Source organism: Castor canadensis, chromosome 4, assembly GCF_047511655.1.
Source record: "Castor canadensis chromosome 4, mCasCan1.hap1v2, whole genome shotgun sequence".
NCBI classification, from domain to species: domain Eukaryota; kingdom Metazoa; phylum Chordata; class Mammalia; order Rodentia; family Castoridae; genus Castor; species Castor canadensis.
Genome location: NC_133389.1, coordinates 38638089 through 38657957, shown reverse-complemented (window position 1 = coordinate 38657957; position 19869 = coordinate 38638089). Strand labels below are relative to the sequence as shown.

General features: G+C 38.1%; 1 protein-coding gene across 13 annotated transcripts in view; it reads left to right on the top strand.

The window, feature by feature from the left end:
* The window catches only part of Fhod3 (formin homology 2 domain containing 3), a 489096-nt gene that overhangs the window by 378725 nt on the left and 90502 nt on the right, over positions 1-19869 (top strand). The window lies entirely within an intron of this gene.

Genomic DNA, 19869 nt, shown 5'->3' with positions numbered 1-19869 from the left:
ATCATTTTGGCAAAATGGTTTAGAAAGGGGCCCACTTCAATTTTTCATGTTCCAATACCATTTATTGAGTAATCCATTTCCCTGCTGTTTTGTCATATGCCAACAGGAATTCAGCCACGTTTATGTGTCTGAGTGTTCAAACCATCCCTAGGAATATCTTCTCTCTCTTCTTGCTGCCATACTTCCCTGATCCACCATTCTAGGTACCAGGAACTCTCCCTTCTCCCAGTGTCTGTCATCACCATTTCTTTAGTAGTCATTGAAACGTGACTATATTATGTTACCTTGAAACAGACAGTCCTGTTATCGTTTTTGCTGCCTGCTGTTGTGAATTTTTGTATAGTGTTTGACATTGCTGGAATAAACAGCAAAATAATATTTTGGTGTACTGGGATCAAGCAGTTGGGACTAAGACAGTGGAAGCCTAACTGTGTTTATTGGTGGCTTCTCTTTTCTATTCATGCTTCTGCTTATTGGAATTTCACTTTCCTATGACTCCCTTAAACACCTCCTTCCCCCATTTACATGGTGACTCCTCTCTCCTGTGTGAGGGTCTGTTTGCATGCATTTTGTGACTGTTCAGTACTATTGGTCTTTTTGAGCCTACCTACTATTGTCCTGTGTATAACTCTTGCACCTGTATCTTCCTCATCCTAACTGAGAGTGGACCATTTGTTCTATATGGATCCAGATGCTTGTGTCTTCTCTTTCTTGTCTGGCTTGGCTTTATTACTTGGCCTGACCTCACTAGTATCTACATGTGCCAAAATGTTTTCTCTGTCTGGTTTTTGAATCATTGCTCTTTGAGGATAGACAATCTGTTTACTTCTCTAAATCCCAAATACTTGGTGTGATACACCCAATACTTTTTAAACATTGTGTCAATGGAGTTGAGATCCCTACTATCCAGTGGGGCTCTTGTTTTAAATGGGTTGATCAAAGTAGATTTTAAAAAACTAGGCATCACTGAGAAAATCCCAAATAGTATATAAAGCTAGATAAAGGCTTACTATGTCACCTTTCTATGAGGTGACAGGTACGGCACTCTGTTGACAGTTGCCAACAGGAAGCAGGTGTACCTGTGCAGCCTGACTCCCTACCATTCAAACAAAGAAGGCGTGAGCTCCTTGCACTGTAGCACAGGCTTCCTACTCACCTGCTGTACTTCCTGACAGCAGTCTTGCTACAAACAATAAGAGTCCCTGTAAGGCAAAATGGGGTCTCATTAACTGATTGTGTTCCATCCAAAGTGCACAAGAGGAGGACTGCAAGGCCCATTGATGGAGTAAGTTTATGTAGAGCCTGGCTCCTGCTGGCCAATGACAGTGAGCCCCCTGTTCTGCCCAAGGACTCTGAGTCCTCAGCATTGCTAGAGATTCTTTCTCCCACATGTGTTTTGGATTTGATTCCTCCTCTGCGTTCCTACTACCAGAGGTTTGGCTCAAGTTCTGTGTCATGCCTTGACTATGGATATATAGTGATATAAGTCCTATTTCCTTTCTGAAGCACAGATCTGAGTGGGTGACTTTTCTTGGTTAGAAACTCAGGACTGACTCCCCATTGTCTATCAGATAGGTTCCTCCCAACCAAAGTCACATGTAGGAGCTCTCACATTTGGATCCTGCATGCACATTCCAGCTTTGTTACCCACTGGCATGATGACCCTCACTATGCTTCAACCCCTCAAAAATTCTCCCATGGATATACTAGGCTGCCCTGAAGCACTTCCTTCACATTCACTCTGTCCTCTGTCTCATCTCCCTCCTTCATTCATTCATTTGATTCTCCATCTGTGACCCAAGTAGGTGACATCTGACTTGTATCACTCCTCTGACTTGCCCAGTCAGAATGAATTATGTCTCCCTCGTTGACTCATATACCTCTATTCCAGTTCTTAACCCTTTGCGTCACTGTGTGTTTACTCATTTGCTTCTAAAGTAGGGCTCATTTGCCTCCTGTGGTCTGAGTTGGTATACCTAGGGCCTACAAAGTCATTTAATAAAGATGGCTTACATTCCTGGACTTGCCACTTTATTTAAAATTCAGATAAAGCACTAAGAGAAACAGGACTGTTCTCTGGAGAATCCACTATTCACATGACTTGAGATAGTCTTGTGTTTATGGGTTGGGGGATGGCGCATTTTGTGATGTTCCCATGGTCTAGGTCTTTTGTCCCTTAGGGCTCTTCACTCTCCAGCGTACTCATGTCTGTGTTTTCCTAATAAGGCCACATGAGTGTTTAAGCAGGAACTGTGCCTTCCCATCTTAGATTCCCAACTCCCTACCCCATCTGCTCCCATACTGCTCTGTCAATAACAAACACATGGGCAGTTTTTAACATCTTTGCATCCTGTTTTCTTCCTTTAGAACATGGGGTTTCAATAGTTGGATTTATTTTTTCTTATTTACATAAAGGGTGTACCGAACCACCCTAAGTATTGGTGGTGTAATTCCATTTGCAAGTGAGAACCTCATGTGTCACACTTGAGGGTTACATGAGGTCTGTGACAAGGAAGGACAAATATCACTTAATAGGAAAAGTGCAGCAAGAATGCCTCCCTGACAGAGCTGTAGACACGGCTGTTTTGTGCTATAAACTGAGCCCCAGGTGCTGCCACCCCTAGCTGTGCACTCTGTCCTAGTGGGACCAAGTTGTCACTGGTTTTGTGCTGGCATTGTACAAAGATCACAGACCAGAAAAGGGTATGTGTGTATGATTTCCTCTTCAGAAAATGTATTGCTGGGTCCCTGACATTTGTCCCCTTGTCCTTTTCCCACTCCTGAAACTGGAATTTTAGACCTCAGGCCAAAATCCTGGGCTTCTACATATCAGTTCTGCTACTCGCTACTATGTGCTAAATAAAGAGACATGATGAAGGACAGAGAAAAGAGACCTGTTATGTGGCACAGATATGACACTTAAGTTCATCTTTAGCCATCTTTGGGGTGCAGACATGAGGTTTAGCTTTAAATAGACAATTAGGGCAGAGGGCAAAATGTTTGCATAAATAGTCTCAGTTACAGGTGCAATCAGGTCGTCAAATTGGTCTGGTTGGGCCTGATTGACCATTCTCTCAGTCCTTGTTCTCTGAGGGTTCCAGAGAACTTGTCATGCTATGGCTGTCATCACTTGAGGGAAATAATCTGATTCCTGTAAGAGGATTACTCCTGCTCCAGGTGCTGGCAGTTGCTTCAGCTCTAAGTAAATGCCCACATTTTGGGAAGTGGGAGGTGGGAGGTGATCTGTCCTATGAGGCTCACTGTTGCTTGGGGGCAGTTTCAGTCCCTCATGATAAAGATGTTATCGATTATTCCTGTCCTTTCTGGAACCCAAGGTAACTGCAAAGTGAATGACTTAAAGCAAACACAAATACAAAACAGAGGCAGGGATGCCAAGCTTTTCTCCTGCTTTTAGTTCATTTATGGGCAAGTAAGGAGTCAATGCTTTTGAGCAAAGCAGTTTAAGCACCTCTTACACTTCTTTCCTCAAAACTCAGTAATGAGAAAATATACTTTTCTGTTATAATGGAAGGAGATTGAGTTTCTGGGGTGCCTGTGTAAATTGTGCATATAGGATACACTAGACCCATACTCTCACATATTACACTTAGCAAATATTTATTGAAGGCATCAGGTGGACCAACCCTGTGTTAGGCATGGAAATCCATCATTGCTTGATTCAGACCAGTCCCCAGCTTCATAGGGTTTATACATTAGTGGCAGAAACAGAAGAGTCACCGATACAGAGTTTCCATTCTCATAATTGCTGTAAAGAAAATGAAACTACATAGAGAGAGGCCATCAAAGTGAGGACCTAGCACAAGTGCTCCACTCTCATAAGGAACTTCTGGAAATAGGTCTGGGAAACTGAGTCTCCAACATAAGGTAAATTGAAATTTTCCCTGAGATTTGCCTGTGGGGATGGGGAACAGAAGGTCCAGAGGGGGATAAGGAAGTGAAGTGAGTCTGTGTCTTAAAATACTGGGTGAACATAAAACCATTTGGAATAAGTTTGGTGTTTAGAGAAGAGGCATGTATACAAAGGGTGGGGAGGTGCATTGGCTTGGGAGTGGAGAGACAAGAGAAAATGGGAAGGATGGATGTCAGTCCAGGCTAGCTGGTGGCAGTCAGTGCCTTTGGAAGCTGCCAGGAGAATAGTTAAGTTGTGAAGCCAGACAGGGGTGGACCTGGAGCTGTGACAGTAGAGGAATGACCTCTATTGTGTTGGAGGACTCACTCAATCTTGGACAGAACAGTGGAAATTAAGAGGGAATGAGGGAACTGGCAAAAGCTGCTATATGCCAAGGTCAGACTGAAGCATGACAACAACCAGGCCCTGGAGAAATGGCTTCATGCTGTACTCATGAGCCAGTGCAGTATTGTGAGACTCCCTGTGGGCTCTGCAGTTTGCTGCATGGACCCCACTGTTCCTCCCATGGCCAGGAAGCTCAACCTGCATGGAAGCAAAGTGTGCAACCATTGGAGTTCTATTCAGGAAGTTACTAACTATGCCTATATGTTCCTCTTTTGTAGTAGTTTTTGGTTCTACGTTGAGAATTTTTTATCCACTTGGAATTGATATTAGTACATGGTGAGAGACAGGGATCTAGTTTCAGTCTTGTACCTGTGGATGTCCACTTTGTCCAGCACCACTTGTTGAGGAAGCTGCCTTTTCTCCAACTCATGTTTGAGCTCTTTTTGTCAAATCAAATGGCTGTAGTTGTGTGGATTTCTCTCTGGGTATTCTGTTCTGTTCCATCAGTCTTCGTGTCTGTTTTTGTGCCAGTACCATGCTGTTTTTATTGCTATGGTATAGTTTAAAGTCAGATATTGTGATACTTCTAGCATTGCTCTTTTTGCTCAAGATTGCTTTACTATTCAATGTCTTTTTTTGCTTCCATATTAACGTTAGGATTGATTTCTCTATTTCTGTGGAAAATGTCATTGGATTTTTCATGGGGATTTCATTGAACATATGGATTGCTTTTGATAGTATAGCCATTATCACAATATTGATTCTCTGATCCGTGATCATTGGAGGTCTTTCCATGTAATGATGTATTCAGTTTCTTTCTTTGGTGATTTGTAGTTTTCATTGTAAGGATCTTTCAGTCCTTTGTTAAATTCATTCCCAGGTATTTTTTAGGCTGATGTGAATGGGATTGTTTCTTTTCTTTCAGTCTATTCATTGTTGGGTGTACAGATAAGCTACTGATTTTTGTATATTGATTTTGTATCCTGCTACATTTCATATTATCTGTAAATAGGGATAATTTGACTTCTTCCTTCCCTATTTGAATCCCCTTTCTTTCTTTTTCCTGTCTTATTGCTCTGTCTAAGAATTCCAGTACTATATTGAGTAAGAATGGGGAGAGTGGACACCCTTATCTTGCTCCTGACTTTAGAGGAAATGGTTTCAGCTTTTCCTGTTTAGCATGATGTCAGCAACAGGGTTTTTCATATATAGCTTTTATGAAGTTGAGGTACATTCCTTCCATTTTGGATTTCATCAGGGCTTTTATCAAGAAAGCTCTGAGGCTTTTTCTGCATCAGTTGAGATGATCATGTGATTTTTGTTCTTAATTCTGTTTATATGCTGTATTATATTTATTGATTTGCATATTTTGAACCATCCTTCCATCCCAGGGATGAAACTGACTTGATCATAGTATAAGATATTTTTAATGTGTTGTTGAATTCTGTTTGTATTCTATTAAAATTTTTTGCATCTATGTTGTTGAAAGAGACTGGTCTAAAATTATTTTTTGTTGTGTCCTTGTCTGGTTTTGAAATGAGTCGAATACTGGCTTCATAGAATGAGTTTCTATTTCATGGGGAAGTTTGAGGAATATTGGTGTTAATTCTCCATTAAAGGTTTGGTAGATTTTGACAGTCAATTCATCAGGTCTTGGGCTTTTCTTTATTACTGCTTTAATGTTATTGCACTTTATAGATCTATTTAAGTGCTTTCTGTTCTCTTGATTCAATTTTGGTAGGCCAAATGCATCTACAAACATATCTGTGTCTTCTAAATTTTCCAGTTTATTTAAATTTTCCAGTTTTATTTAAATACAGGTTTTCAGTGTATTCTCTCATGATCCTCTGGATTTCACTGGTTTTTGTTGTGATCTTCCCTTTTATTGATTTGGGTCTTTTCCTTTTTCCTAGTTATATTAGCTAAGGGTTTATCAAGCTTATTTTTCTTTTGATGAATCACCTTTTTGTTACATTGATTCTTTGTATAGTTTTATTTATTTCTATTAATTTTTGCCCTAATTTTTGTTATTTCTTCATTCTTTCTGCTAGATTGGGGTTTGGCTTATTCTTGTTTTTCTAAGAGCTTAAGGTTATTTATTTGTGTGTGTGTGTCTATGTAAATATATGCATACATATATGTGATATATGTGATACACATTTTTTTTCAAAGCTATAAACTTTCTTCTCCATACTGCCTTTGCTGTATCCCAAAGGTTCTAGTAAGTTGTGTTTCAGCAACAATGTTTGGTTCATTCTCCATGTAGTTGAATATTTTCTGTAGATTCTTTTGCTGTTGAGTTCTAGTTTTATCCCATTATGGTCTGATAGATATAGGGAGTTATTTCAACTTTCTTACATTTGCTAAGACTTGCTTTGTGTCCTAAAATGTAACCTGTTTTGAAAAAAGTTACACGGACTGCTGAGAAATTGTTGTGCAGTAGCTGGATGAAATTTTCTACAGATGTCTGTTAAATACATTTGGTCTATAATGTCTGTTAATTCTGAGTTTTCTTTGTTGACTGGATGACATATTGATGAGAAGAGTATTGAAGTCTCACACTATTATTGTGCTGGAGTCTATCTGTAATTTAAAATTCAGTCATTTTTTAAAATATAGTTAGATGCACCAACACTTGACACATATATATTAAGAATTATTATTCCCTCTTGATTGATTGTTTCTGTTATTAATATGAAGTGTCTCTTCTGACTAATTTTGATCTGAAGTCTGCTTTATCAGATATGGTTCATAGCTACTCCTACCTGCTTTTGGGTCTATTTGCTTGGATGATCTTTTACCACCCTTTCACTCTTAGCCAATATTTGTCTTTGTCAGGGAGATGAGCTTCTTGTAAGCAAGAAATGGTCACCAGTCTATGTCTTTTGGTTGGGGAATTGAGATCATTAACATTCAGTGTTAATATTGAAAGATACATAGTGTTTTCAGTTATTTTGTTGTTTTTATGACATTTATTTCTCCCTATTTCTTATTTGTTAACCTACTTGGCCTTATTCTTTCCTGTATTTTACTGGCTGTGTCTATCTTCTTCATCTGTTTGTAGCATTCCTTTAAGTATTTTCTGCAGACTGGTTTGGTGGTCTTGAATTCCTTTAGTTTCTTTTATTGTGGAAGGTTTTGTTTCTTCTTCAATTATGAAAGACAGTTTTTCTGAATAGACTAGTCTAGGTTGATACTTGCTTTCTTTCAGGGCTTGACATATATAATTCCATGCCTTACTTACATTTAGAATTTGTGTTGAGAAGTATGCTGTTATTTTAATGGATTTGCCTTTACTATATGACTTGTCACTTCTCTTTTACAGCATTCAATACTGTTTCTATATTCTGTACATGTAGTGTCTTAATTATAATTTGTATGGAGTGTTTCTTTTCTGATCCTGCCTGTTTCATGGGGACCTTTTCTGCTATTGCGTTATTGAATAAGTTATCTATGCCTTTAGTTTTATCTCTTCTCCTTCTTCTATGATTAGTGGATTTGGTCTTTAAAAATTTTTATACTATATTGTTATTGTACCTATTTTTTTTATTATGTTGTTGTAGTGGGAGTACATTGTAACATTTACAAAAGTTCTTATAATATAGTTGAATTAACCCCCTCTGTCACTATCATTCTCCTTTATCTTTCCTCCCCTATTCTTGGAATTATTTTAACAGGTCTCATTTTTCCATTTATATACCTGAGTACATAATATTTCTGCTATACCCTTTATATCCTCTCCTCTCCCACTGGTACCAATCCCCAGACAGGACTTGTTTTACCTTCCCGTTCTCCATTTAGGTTTGGACTTTTAATGGTATCCCAGAAATCTTGCATGTTCCATTCATGTTTTTATAGTATTTACTGTCTGTGATTTATTTAATCCTTCTACTTTATCCTCAATCTCTGATACTTTATTTTTAATCTTCTCCATTCTATTAGCCATACTTTTGGTTGAGATTTTTATTTGTGATATTGAGCAGTTCATTTGATTTTTTTCAGGATTTCTTTATTTTTATTGAATTCATCTTTTATATCATGCATTGTCTTCTTTATTTCATTCAGTTGTTTGAATTCTCTTTGATTCAATTAGTTGTTTACTTGTATCCTCTTTGAATTTATTCAGTTGCTCGTACATCTCTTTAATTTCATTAATCATTCTTGTCATTTTTTGATTCATTGTTTGAGATTTCTTCCTCTTCGTTATCACTTACATCCCTTATTGTGGAGTTGTTGGCTTTTGAAGGAGACTTATTAAAATAAGTCCATTTTTTCATGGAATTTTTTTAATGCTGGGATTTACATATCTTTTTGGTTGGAGGTGTCAATCTTCTGTGTCTTTTTAGTTAGGAATTTCTCACAGATTATTTAAGGTCGTACAGTGACTGTGTTGTCACTACACTGGTGGTGTGTGGCTCAGTAGTCAAACATTCAATTTCAATGCTTGAGACACTGAGTACAGCTTCCTACTCCAGAAAGAGAAAGCTTAGCTGCAAGAGCTATCACAGGAGATAAATCACAAACTTGATTATAATAAACCTTAACAAAGTCCAACCATTGCTTCTGCTCTAGTATATTTAGAGGAGTTTGGGAGCAAAGATAATCTTTATGATCTAGGAAGACCTAAATTAATAAGGGTGCTAGTGGGAAGGAGATAGGTGGGGTAACACTAATGAATAATACAGGATGTGTGGCTTTATAAGGCAGGAAGGAGTAGTGACTTAGTTTACTAATATGGGTTAATGCGAAAGTAGAGTGAGGTAGGTAGGAAAGATGTAGTTAGTGTTATGTTAGGGAAGAGTGGAGGAAGAAAAGTGAAGAGAACTAAACAGACAAACTAGCAACAAAAATTTGAAAGAAAAAGACAATCTGGCAATCTAATTGACCTGCTAAATGTGTAGGTAATAAAGAAGGATTATGGATGGAGAGAGAGAGACAAAATATGCGCAAGAAACAATTCTAATTAAAGACAGAAGAAAAGTATAAATGGGGGGAGGGCAATAGGGAAAGGATGGAGAGGACATGGTTTATGATTGAAAAATGAAAGGCAGGTGTCGTGGTTCATATACAGTGACTTCAGAGAAAAGGAAGGGAGGGAAAGCAGAACTAAAAATGAGCATGTATAGATAGTGGATATCTATTAGATATACAAAAACCCCAATATGAGCAATTAAGAGGTCAAAGCAATCAAAACCCAACAGTGACAAACACATAGTAAAATATCAAAAATTCCAGTTGCTTTCTTGAGTAGCTATGTATTTTTTTTCCTTCAGAGTCTGAGTCTTTCCAGCCAGTAGATGGCAGTCTAGTCTGAGACTTGACTCTAGAATGGAGTCTGGACTTGTTTCCAGCATAGGGGGCAGAGGAACTTGGAAATCTGAATACAATCTCCAGTGAATCCATCTGAAGTTTTATACTTTCCACTAAGCTTGTAGTTTCCTCTCCCAAGTCCCCAAGAACTTGCAGTCAGCCATATGTTCTAGCAGTGGACCTTCCCCATGTTAGAAAATGCTGTATTGTGCTTCCATGCACACTGCAGTACCTTCTTAGCTGTAGCTAGTAGCCTTGTCCAGTCCATCCCAAATGCTCTACCTTTTGTCTCAGCAGGTGGTTCGATGTAGGTGTGTCTGTCTCCTTGCTGTTTTTCTTGCTGAATTCTCTGCAAGTTCAGAGCACAGGATGCTCCATGTCTTCTGTTTCCACAGGCAGGACAAGGCTATGTTTCATTGTTCTGCTTTTGCTCTCAGTTACTGGTGTACTCCTGCATTGTTGATGGAATCAAAACTACTTTGCTGTCAGTTCTTACTTTCTTAGCAGTTCTGCAGGGAGTTAGATGAGAGAATTGTTGTTTGTTGGAGTGTTATCTGTGAGGAATTGTAGCCAGTGATGTTACTTTGTCACCATCTTCCTGATATCTCCTCACAGTTTTAGTCTTGAAAGATATTTTTCACTTAGATAAGGAATTATATGTTGATAGTGGGGTTTTCCCCCCTTTCTTTCAGTTCCTTAAGTTGTTTCTCTGCTTTCTTCTTCCTTCCATTCCTGCTGACAATAAATTTTCTTCTCACCGTTATTTTTTGTGCCTCTGTCTATAATGTCTCTTTTTTCCTCTGGCTGCTTTTAAAATTCTCCTTTTATCATTGGATCTAGCAATTTGATTTTGATAAGTCTTGACTTGATGTAATTTTCTTTGTGTGTCTTATACTTGGGACTTAATAAAATTCTTGGATCTATGGGTTTATAGTTTTCATCAAATTGGGAAATTTTTTTGTACTTTTTTCTTTAAAAATTGGCATTTTCAGCTTTCCCCTCTTTGATAATTCTAGTTACATTGTGTTGAGCAACTTGAAACTCCCAAAGTTTATTGGTGCTCTGTTGATTTTTTTTTCATTGTTTTTTCTCAGCGTGTTTCATTTTGGTTAGTTATGTTGTGTGTCCAAGTTCACTAATTTTTCTGCGGTGTCAATCTGCTCTTTCAGTTGGGTTTTTTTTTTTACAGCTGTAATTTCTGAACACACTAAATGTTTTCTCAAGCTTCTTGAATCTCTAGGATATAGCTATAAAGACTGTTTTAATGTTCTTTCAACTAACTCTGTTTAAGTCATTTCTGGGTTGGTGTCAAATGATTTATCCCCCCATTTTGGGTTGCATTCTTTTTACTACTTTACATACAGACTTGGTTCGATGCCACATCTTGTAAATTCTGCCTTGTTGGGTGCTAGATGCTGTTGCTCTACATAAATATTCTTTATTTGTGTTGAGCTTTGTTCTGTGTTGTGCTGAAAAATAGTTTGATCCTTCTAAGTCTCACACTTTGTTGGGCTATGCCAGAACTCTGTCTAGTCCAATACTTACTGAGGCAAGACACTTGTTAGAACTTTAACCCCTGCACCTAGATTACCAGTTTTTTCTCTCTGACTGCTGGAAACAGGCACTGCTCTCTACTTGGTGTAACCTCCAAGTACTGTTTGCTCACATTCTTTTAGGTCATTATTTTATTGGCTCAGGTAATTTTCTTGTATTCATGTTGATCAATCATCCACTGAATACTTGAAGGAACTCTGCAAAGTCTGTGTCTCTTCTCTTTCTGCTATGCTACCTGCCAATTTTGGTGTCTCCAGACTCCCAGCTGCATCTCCTCTACTCAGAGAGACTTCTAGGCTTCCCGTCCTACATCACAGCTGCAGACTTTCTTCAAACCCTAAGCTAGGGCAGTGCTAGGCATTGTATTCTTTGCTTCTCATCTCTCAGGAACCACTGACTTCCACCACCCGATGTCCACTTTGAGTGCCATTGTTCTGTATGTTTTGTTCGGCTTTTAGTTGTTTTAGGTGCAGATGAATCTGGTTCCTTACTCCACATTGACTGAAAGTGGAAGTCCAAAAGCTTTGTTCCACTGAACTGGACTTCCAATGATATGTAGAAGAACAACTGCGTTCATTGTGCTAATCTTTATCTTATGATAACTTTTATTAGTAAAGCTGATTTAAAGAGACATAGAAAAGCCAACATGGAAATAATGGGGTTTTTAGTCTACAAACTTATCCAGTTACTAAAACATATAGTTTATGACATTGCTCAAATCACTGATAACTTTAATTCAGTGTATGCTAGAACTTAGCTAGACACATAACAGGGCAGGTGCAGTGAGGGAAGGATGAGAAGTGAGAGACAGAGATCATGCTTAGTGGGTTTGCAGCCTTGCTAGAAATGGTGTTCACTCCCTAAACAGTTAGGGACAAACCAGTCATCTATGATGTGTTCCATAAAGAACACAGCTAAGAGTTTGGAAAAACAAAGAGCAATGTCCTATGTGGTCATCAAGGGAGGTGTCTTGCAGAACTCAGGAAGAGAGTGTTTCAGGAAGTGAGATGCTAGTAGACAAAGGCCCTAGAACTCTTGGGAAGCAAGAGGGTAAATGGCTTGATTGGCAGGAGATCTATTTGGGGGACACTGGGAGATGAGTTTAAACAGTAGGTCAGGTTATGAGATGACTACAATTGTTTCCTCCTACAGTTCAGATTTTTTTAGAGGCCACCAAAAAAGTGCCAGTTTCTTCTGATAGAAATAGAAAAAATGTTTACAATATCCATCATGATTCAGTCAGCTTTTGACTACAAAAGAAGACACTAAAATTTAGTGGCTTAAAACAACAACCATGTGTTTACTTCATGATTCTGTTCTTTGGTAAATTTGTCCAGGCTCACCTTGAGCAGATAATCTGGTCTTAACTGAGTTTACTCAGGTGTTGGCAGCCAACTGGTCATTGATTGCTTTACTGAACATCTGGATCTAACAATTGATTTGCTATTAGCTGCATTAACAGAGCAACTGGGCAATGAGTGTGACTCATCACCCAGCTGTCTAGTGCCATCTTATTCACATAGTGGTACTTGTTGAACACCCAACAGAAACATGGGAGGGGACCTCAGCCTGCAAACATTTTTCAAGCCTCTGCTTGTATTGAATCATGTTTCTGATTATGCATTGGCCAAAGAAAGTCTCCTGTTCATCCTAAATTCAAGGACTGATAGAGGAAGCCTGCTTTTTTAAAAAGAGGAGCTGAACATTTAGGGTCTGTTTTTATAAACATGCTGCATATCCATGAAATATCGATTGTACAGTAAGCAAACAGGACTGACTGCTAACTATTGAGTTTAAAGTTATTTGTTCACATGCTGCAAGCTAGTTGGCAGACTTAAATTATACTTTGAATGGTTCTTAAATGTTATAAAAAGTGAAACTAATGTTTTCATCTCTCCTCTTATCTTTATAAAGACTTCCCATTTTATGTTTAGTCTATTTGCAGACCATTAGCTGAACACAGTGCCAACCCATCATCTAGGAGGAATACTGGTGACAGAAAAATCTCCCCTTCCACTTTTGGTCAAGTTATCTCTGTTGCGTTCACTGAGTCTGGGCAGTGGGTTTGCTCTGAAAAGAGCCAGGAGACATTCCAAACCACTCAAGGTCAAGATTGGACTGGTTGTCTTGGGTTGGTCTTCTGGCAGATCACTTTTTCCCTTAGAAAGGCATGGAAGTCTTAGAAAAAAAGGAGAGGTTACTGTTTATGTACTTGAAAACTTCATTGTGTTATGAAACAGATGAAAGTGTTTATTTCTGAATTTAAGAAACTGTTCTCATTATCAAGTATATAATTTTGGTTCTTTCTGGAACCAATCCTTTTATTACTCAAGTTAGTATAATGGAAATAATATTAAATTCTTATGATAAACAAAACAATGGAAGTCATTTGAGTTTATATCTCCCCCTCAAAAAAAAAACACATGGGGGGAGGGTAATACAGAAAATAACCTACAGTGATCACTCCAAAATTGCTAATTACCATGTAGTAGGTTTTCTGTGTCCCTGGCCATAGTAAACACTGCCAGAAAGAAGGCACCAAAATTCAAGCAAGGCTGAGGTTCTAGAACACGCTGTCACTTGGTCAGGAGAACATGAATACAAATAATATTCATCAAGACGATGCTCCTGCGGGTAAATTCTAGGTTAGATGTCAGAAGTTGATGTGAAGAGATGGCAAGTTTGATAATACTGTATCATGCACACTCTTCTTGGGCTTTTGCTCTTCTAGTAACAATTAAAAACAAAACTGAAATTTACTATTACTTGTAGGGCTATTTCAATGCCAGGACAGGTGTTTATTGTCCTCATCCTCTTTCTCTTGGATCAGTGAGGCTCCTTTGAGCTCAGGTTACTCCCAGTGATGGGAGGCTGAGTAAGGATGGCAAACTTCTGATCCCACTGCACTGCCTGCCTTTGGATGGTAGCTTTGAGGAAGGACCCTTGCCCTCTTTCACTCGGGTGTTACAAAGGATACAATTTTGTGTGAGGAGAGCACTTTCTCTGCAGGTACAGGAAGGAATGGACTGGGGATGTGGAAGCAGAGACTGGCATATGCAATTGTTCTCATTTTGTGCACACTATTTTTAACTAATTAATTCTTCAGTAAGGTAGTGATGTTCTTCCCTGTGCCAGCATAGAGGTGTAAGTGAGAAAAATAGGATCTGATCCCAAACCTTATGCTGTTAAGAGAAAATGTAATGTGTGTGGAAATGATAAAGACTGAACTCAAGGTAGTACCTTTCTCTAGGGAAGAAATGAAAGAGTAAATTATTGTGCTGACACATGTACTGTGACAAGTGCTGCAGGGAAGATACTTTGCGAAGTGCCAGTGGTGTGAGAGAAGGGACATTGGTTAACATGGGCTCTAGTCTGAGAGGCCAGTTTAAAAGCCCAGCTCCAGGCCAGGCATGGTGGCTTGTGCCTATAATCCCAGCTACACAGTAGACAGAGGTAGGATGATTGTGGGTTCCCATGGGCAAAAAAATTCAAGACCCTATCTTAAAAGTAACTAAGGCAAAAAAGAGCTGGGGTCAGGGTCATGGCTCAAGTGCTAGAATGCTTGCCCAGCAAGAATGAGGCCCCAGGTTCAAACCTCAGTACCACAAAAGGAAAAAAAAAGCCCAGCTCTGCTACATCCTCACTGTAGCTTTTCTGTGTGCCTCAGTTACCTTGTCTGTAAAGAGGACAATAGGGGAATTTTGTTCAAGAGGCTGTATGTATTACGAGAGCTGTTACTGGAATGTAAGAAAAACATGTACCATCTATGTAAACATGAAATATTATTACCAGCCATATCCCAGGGAAACTGAGCTCCTGTTCGGCATAAATGTCCCAGGAAAGAGAGCCTTAACCAGGTGGTTTTGGGGGAGCTGACTCTAGGGCTTCATAAGACACAGGCTAAATATTGCAATTTCTGTTACTCAAAATACATCACTTGCAAACTCTCCCTCTCTGGCCTCTTGCCACCTCAGTCCTGTATGGCTTTGCTTGGTTACAGCTGCCTTCCCTTAACTGCAGATGACTTCAGCTTTCCAGGTGCTTTCTAGGGTGGCACACAGTTCTGATGAGTGACCAGCTGGTCACCATGCTGGGAAGGTTCACATGGAACCCTACTCCCTGGAGCCTGTAGGCAGGGAACTGCCAGTGTTGTTCTCCAGACCCATTACGGGCAATGCACTACAAGTCTGTCTACAACTTCCAACATAATGATACCTGCTGAATGCCTACCATGGCCCTGAAGTTGCTCTAAGTGAATCCGCGCATATATTCTCAGTTAAACTTCATGTGTTGGAGGGTACAATTATCCCCACTTTACAAATAAGTAAATGTGGATCAGAGAAGTTAAATGACCCACTCCACTAAAGTTTTCTCATTTCAAGCCCGACACTCAGACCTTTATGCCAGAGCTGGTGCCCAAACCAAACAACATAAACATTGCAGCAAATTACAAATATTTAGTTTCCTGAAGAACTTAATATGAAAGATAAAAATATTAAAGATGGCATTGTAAAGAAAATAATACTAACTGGAATTTTAGCAGTCTTGTTTTTTCTTTTTCTTTTTGTGGAACTGGAGCTTGAACTCAGGGCCTACGTGCTTGCTAGGCAGGCACTTTACCACTTGAGCCATTGGTGACTTTTTTGGTAGTGATAATTTGGGGTTTTCCCCCTCTTGGTGATAAAATGCAGCTGAGCACTGGTATTATGTGTTGAGAAATTTCCCAAGACAAGATTTATAGAACCATTGTTTATGCTCTCACATGCTGACTTACAGTAGTAGGAGACCCAGAAAAATTTAGCTTTATGAATGTTGTATTTATAACCCTTTGTGTGTAGTATGTCCAAAATGGCTAATATGCATGCTGGACAGATAAGCTCCTGGCATCCTTTATTTCTTTTTCCTGCTGCAGGGATCTGTTGGAGGTACTCAAGGAAATAGGTCCTGAATTCTACTGCTGGTTTAGCTTACATTTCCTTTCCCTGAAAGGCAGTGAAAATCATCCATATGTTTATTGGCCATTTAACTTTCTTTTCATGAAATACCAATTACTCTTTGCCAGTCTTTCTCATACTGATTTGAAGGTGTTCGTTTTGTATAATGGGTACTAATCCTTTGCAGTTTATGCATGTTATAAGTAGTTTTTTCTAGACTATTGTTTTTCTTTATTATTAACTTATGTAATATTTCAAGGTATTTTAAATTTAATAATGCACATTTATCAAGTCTCTCTGTTTCGGTTGCCCTTTTGGCCGAAAAATTTCTTCCCTACTCTGAGATCAAAAAGTTGTAAAGTTTTGGTTTTTACTTTTTTCATCTAAACTATCTAGGATTTGTGTGTGTGTGTGAGTGTGTATGTGTACGTGTGTGTGTATTTGGGATAAAGAAGGGCTACCTGTATTTTGTTTTATATGGCCAACGTAGTTTCAGCACCATTTGTTCAACAGTTCACCAGTTCCCCCACTGATACATATTGACATGTCTGTCATGAATCAGTATACTATATGTGTACGAGTCTGTGTCCTCACTCTCTGTCCCGTTCCATTAGTCCAAAATTCAACTCATGTACCCAAACCATGTTCATACTTGATCATTGTGGTGATAGAATGAATATGATATCTAGTGGAACCAATGCTTTGCTTTGTTCTGGTTCAGAATTACTGTGATTATCCTTGGATCACAGGTCCTGTTCAAACACTTTGAACTCAGCTTATAAAACTCCATGAAAAATACCTTTGGGAAGGGTTGATTTGGGATTGTACTAATTAATAAAATGGGGAATTGACATCTTTAATATATTATATATACTTTTCTTGTATTTGAGTCTTTCATAAAGCTTTATGGGGCTAGAGGCATGGGTCAAGTGGTACAGTGCCTGCTTTGTAAGCATGAAGTCCTGAGTTCAAACCCCAGTCATACCAAAAGAAAAAAAAGTTTTATATGTTTTTCATATTATTAGTAAATGTAATCATAGTTAGCTTATGGTGAACTTGGTACAATGCTGTTGGTAGATACAAATGCAATTGATTTTGTACATTTTATATATGGAAACCTTACTGGACTCATTAATTCTAATGGCTTGTTTTCTGTATAGTTTGTCAGATGATCTGCAAATGATGGCGTTTTCTTTCTTTCTTTTCCTTGTTATTTTTATTCATTTTTCTTAGTATACTGGCTAGGACCACCAGAATAATGTCAAATATAAATAATGAGTGTCTTTGCATCGTCTTTAACATTATACTACTCACTGTTTCAGCATTAACAATTATACTTATTGCAGTTTTAAAAAAAAGAAAATCAACTTATTCAGTACGTATCCATTATCAGGTTTGGCAAATTTTACCTCTAAGATAGATAAAAAAAATGTTTTCCCTTTTTTAAACTTTAAAAAAATTATCATTCTACTCGGGGTACGTTGTGACATTTACAAAAGTTCTTACAATATATCATAGTTGAATTCACCCATTCCATCATTCTCCTTTATTTCCTCCTCCCCCCATTCCTGGAATAGTTTCAACAGGTTGTTAAAAGCTTTGATGGTAAATAGGTGTTGAGTTAAAGCTTTGTTGCATATACAAGGGTAATCATGATTTTTCTTCCAGAATCTTTTAATGTTGTAAAGTTTGTTCATTGATGTTCTCACCTTAAGTTATCATTGCATTCACTGGACAAGCTCAACATGGTTTTATTTCAGAACTTGCAATGATGTTTGTAACTGCAATCAGCATACAAGTTTCTGACTTTATAACTTTCTGACAAGAGTGGAGGCTCTTGTCTGTTTTCTGTGTCAGAAATCACATAAAATATATTGAGGAACGTTTTTTACTTTATGACCTCTGACCTTTGTATCTCATTAGATTAACTCTTCCTTAAGTCTTTCTTTAGTAAAAATCTTTAAAAGTCTGATACTAGTGGATTTTTCTTTTTGTTATATGTGGATATATTTTTAATTAGTTCATTGAGTATCTTTCAATGACTAATAAGACTATCCTAAATTTGATTTCTTCCCAAATCAGATTAGGTAAATTATATATTTTTAGAAAATTATCCATTTTAGTTTTGTTGATATTCTTTATATGTTTTTGTTTTCCTATTTCATTGATACTTGTTCATTATAATCTTTCTGTTATCTTTGAATTTATTCTATTATCGCTTTCTACTTGTTGAGTTGACCAATCATTAATTTTTATTTTTTCTTTTCTAATATAAATACCTAAGGAATAAATTTCCTTCTAAATAGTATGTTACAAACATATAAAACTTTTTTCAGGGGAAGTACTTGGGCTTGAACTCAGGGCCTCATGCTTGCTAGGCAGGCACTCTACCACTTGAGCCATTCTGCCAGTCCAACATCTTATAAAACTCGATACATAGCTTTACCATTATAGTGCCCTGAGAATATTTTCTAATTTTCTACACTTTTCCTTTTTTACCTGAATTATTTAGAAGTGTGTTAAAATTTCCAATTATATGGAGTTTTCTAAACTTATCTCCTTATTACTTATTTTAAACTTAACTGCATTATAGTCCGGAAGGTAGCTAATATGAAACTACTCACATTCATTCATAAGCTTTGTGGCAGAATGGATGGTCAGTTTTGGATAATTTTTGTGTATTTGAGAAGAACTCATTTTCTCTAATTTGGGGCACTGGGTTAATCTATTATCTAAATTGTGTCATAAAACAAGTCTATTTATATTCTTAATATCTGTCAACCACTGTGCAAAAGGTATATTAAACCCCTTTACTCTGATTGTGGATTAGATTTGGCTGCATATTGCATTTTAAAAATCTACAAAGTAACAGTAGATCATAGAAGATAGAAGTTGTACAGCATGGTCTAGACTTATGTGGAAAATAAATAAATTCAGTGTGTGCCTGAGTGTCCAGGGCTGATGGAGTTGCTCATTGTGACCTAGAACATAGCACTTGGTTGCAGGGATGGTAGTGATTTTCCTCTACTTCCCTCACCATCTATGACCAGCAGCCAACAGTGACTCATGTTTTCTAATGAGAACGGCTGTGGGACTCATGGCGGAGTGTGTGACACTAGAGTCCTATCATTCTCCAACTCTAAGAAACCTCATGTTACCCACCCTGCAGGCATATTGCCACTGAATTTAAGTGGATTTACCCATGCTCTACCCTTGGATAAATAAATTTAAAAATGTATTTTAAAACGTATCTTAATTTTGGAAGGTATTTTTCGTAAGTGATAGCAATAGTTGTTCCTAACAGATTTTATTATTCCCCAGAGGTCCTGCAGGCTCCCCAGCTAATCTCTTTCTAAATCTTTCTTGTAGTTACCTAATTTTCCTTTCTCTGACCCATTCTCTGACTGAACATTTCTTGTGAAACCATGCCTATGTCTCCCTGCTGAGGTCTCCTCACAGCTTACAGTTATGCCACCTTCAGTGAATAATCCAGATTGCATGTGTAGTAGAGTCCTTTGACACACAGAAGGTTCCTGGGTGCTTCTTGACGTAGAGGGAAATTTCTGTAATTATAGTTACTTTTCAAACCATTGCTATGTTGTTTTCTTCCCATCTGTTTTCCGAACACCTGCTGGTTTTTTTGTTTGTTTATTTGTTTTTGCGGTACTGGGGTTTGAACTCAGGGCCTACACCTTGAGTCACTCCACCAGCTCATTTTTGTGATGGCTTTTTCAAGATAGGGTCTCGTGAATTATTTGCCTAGGCTGACTTTGAACCACATTCCTCTTGATCTCTGCCTCCAGAGTAGCTAAGATT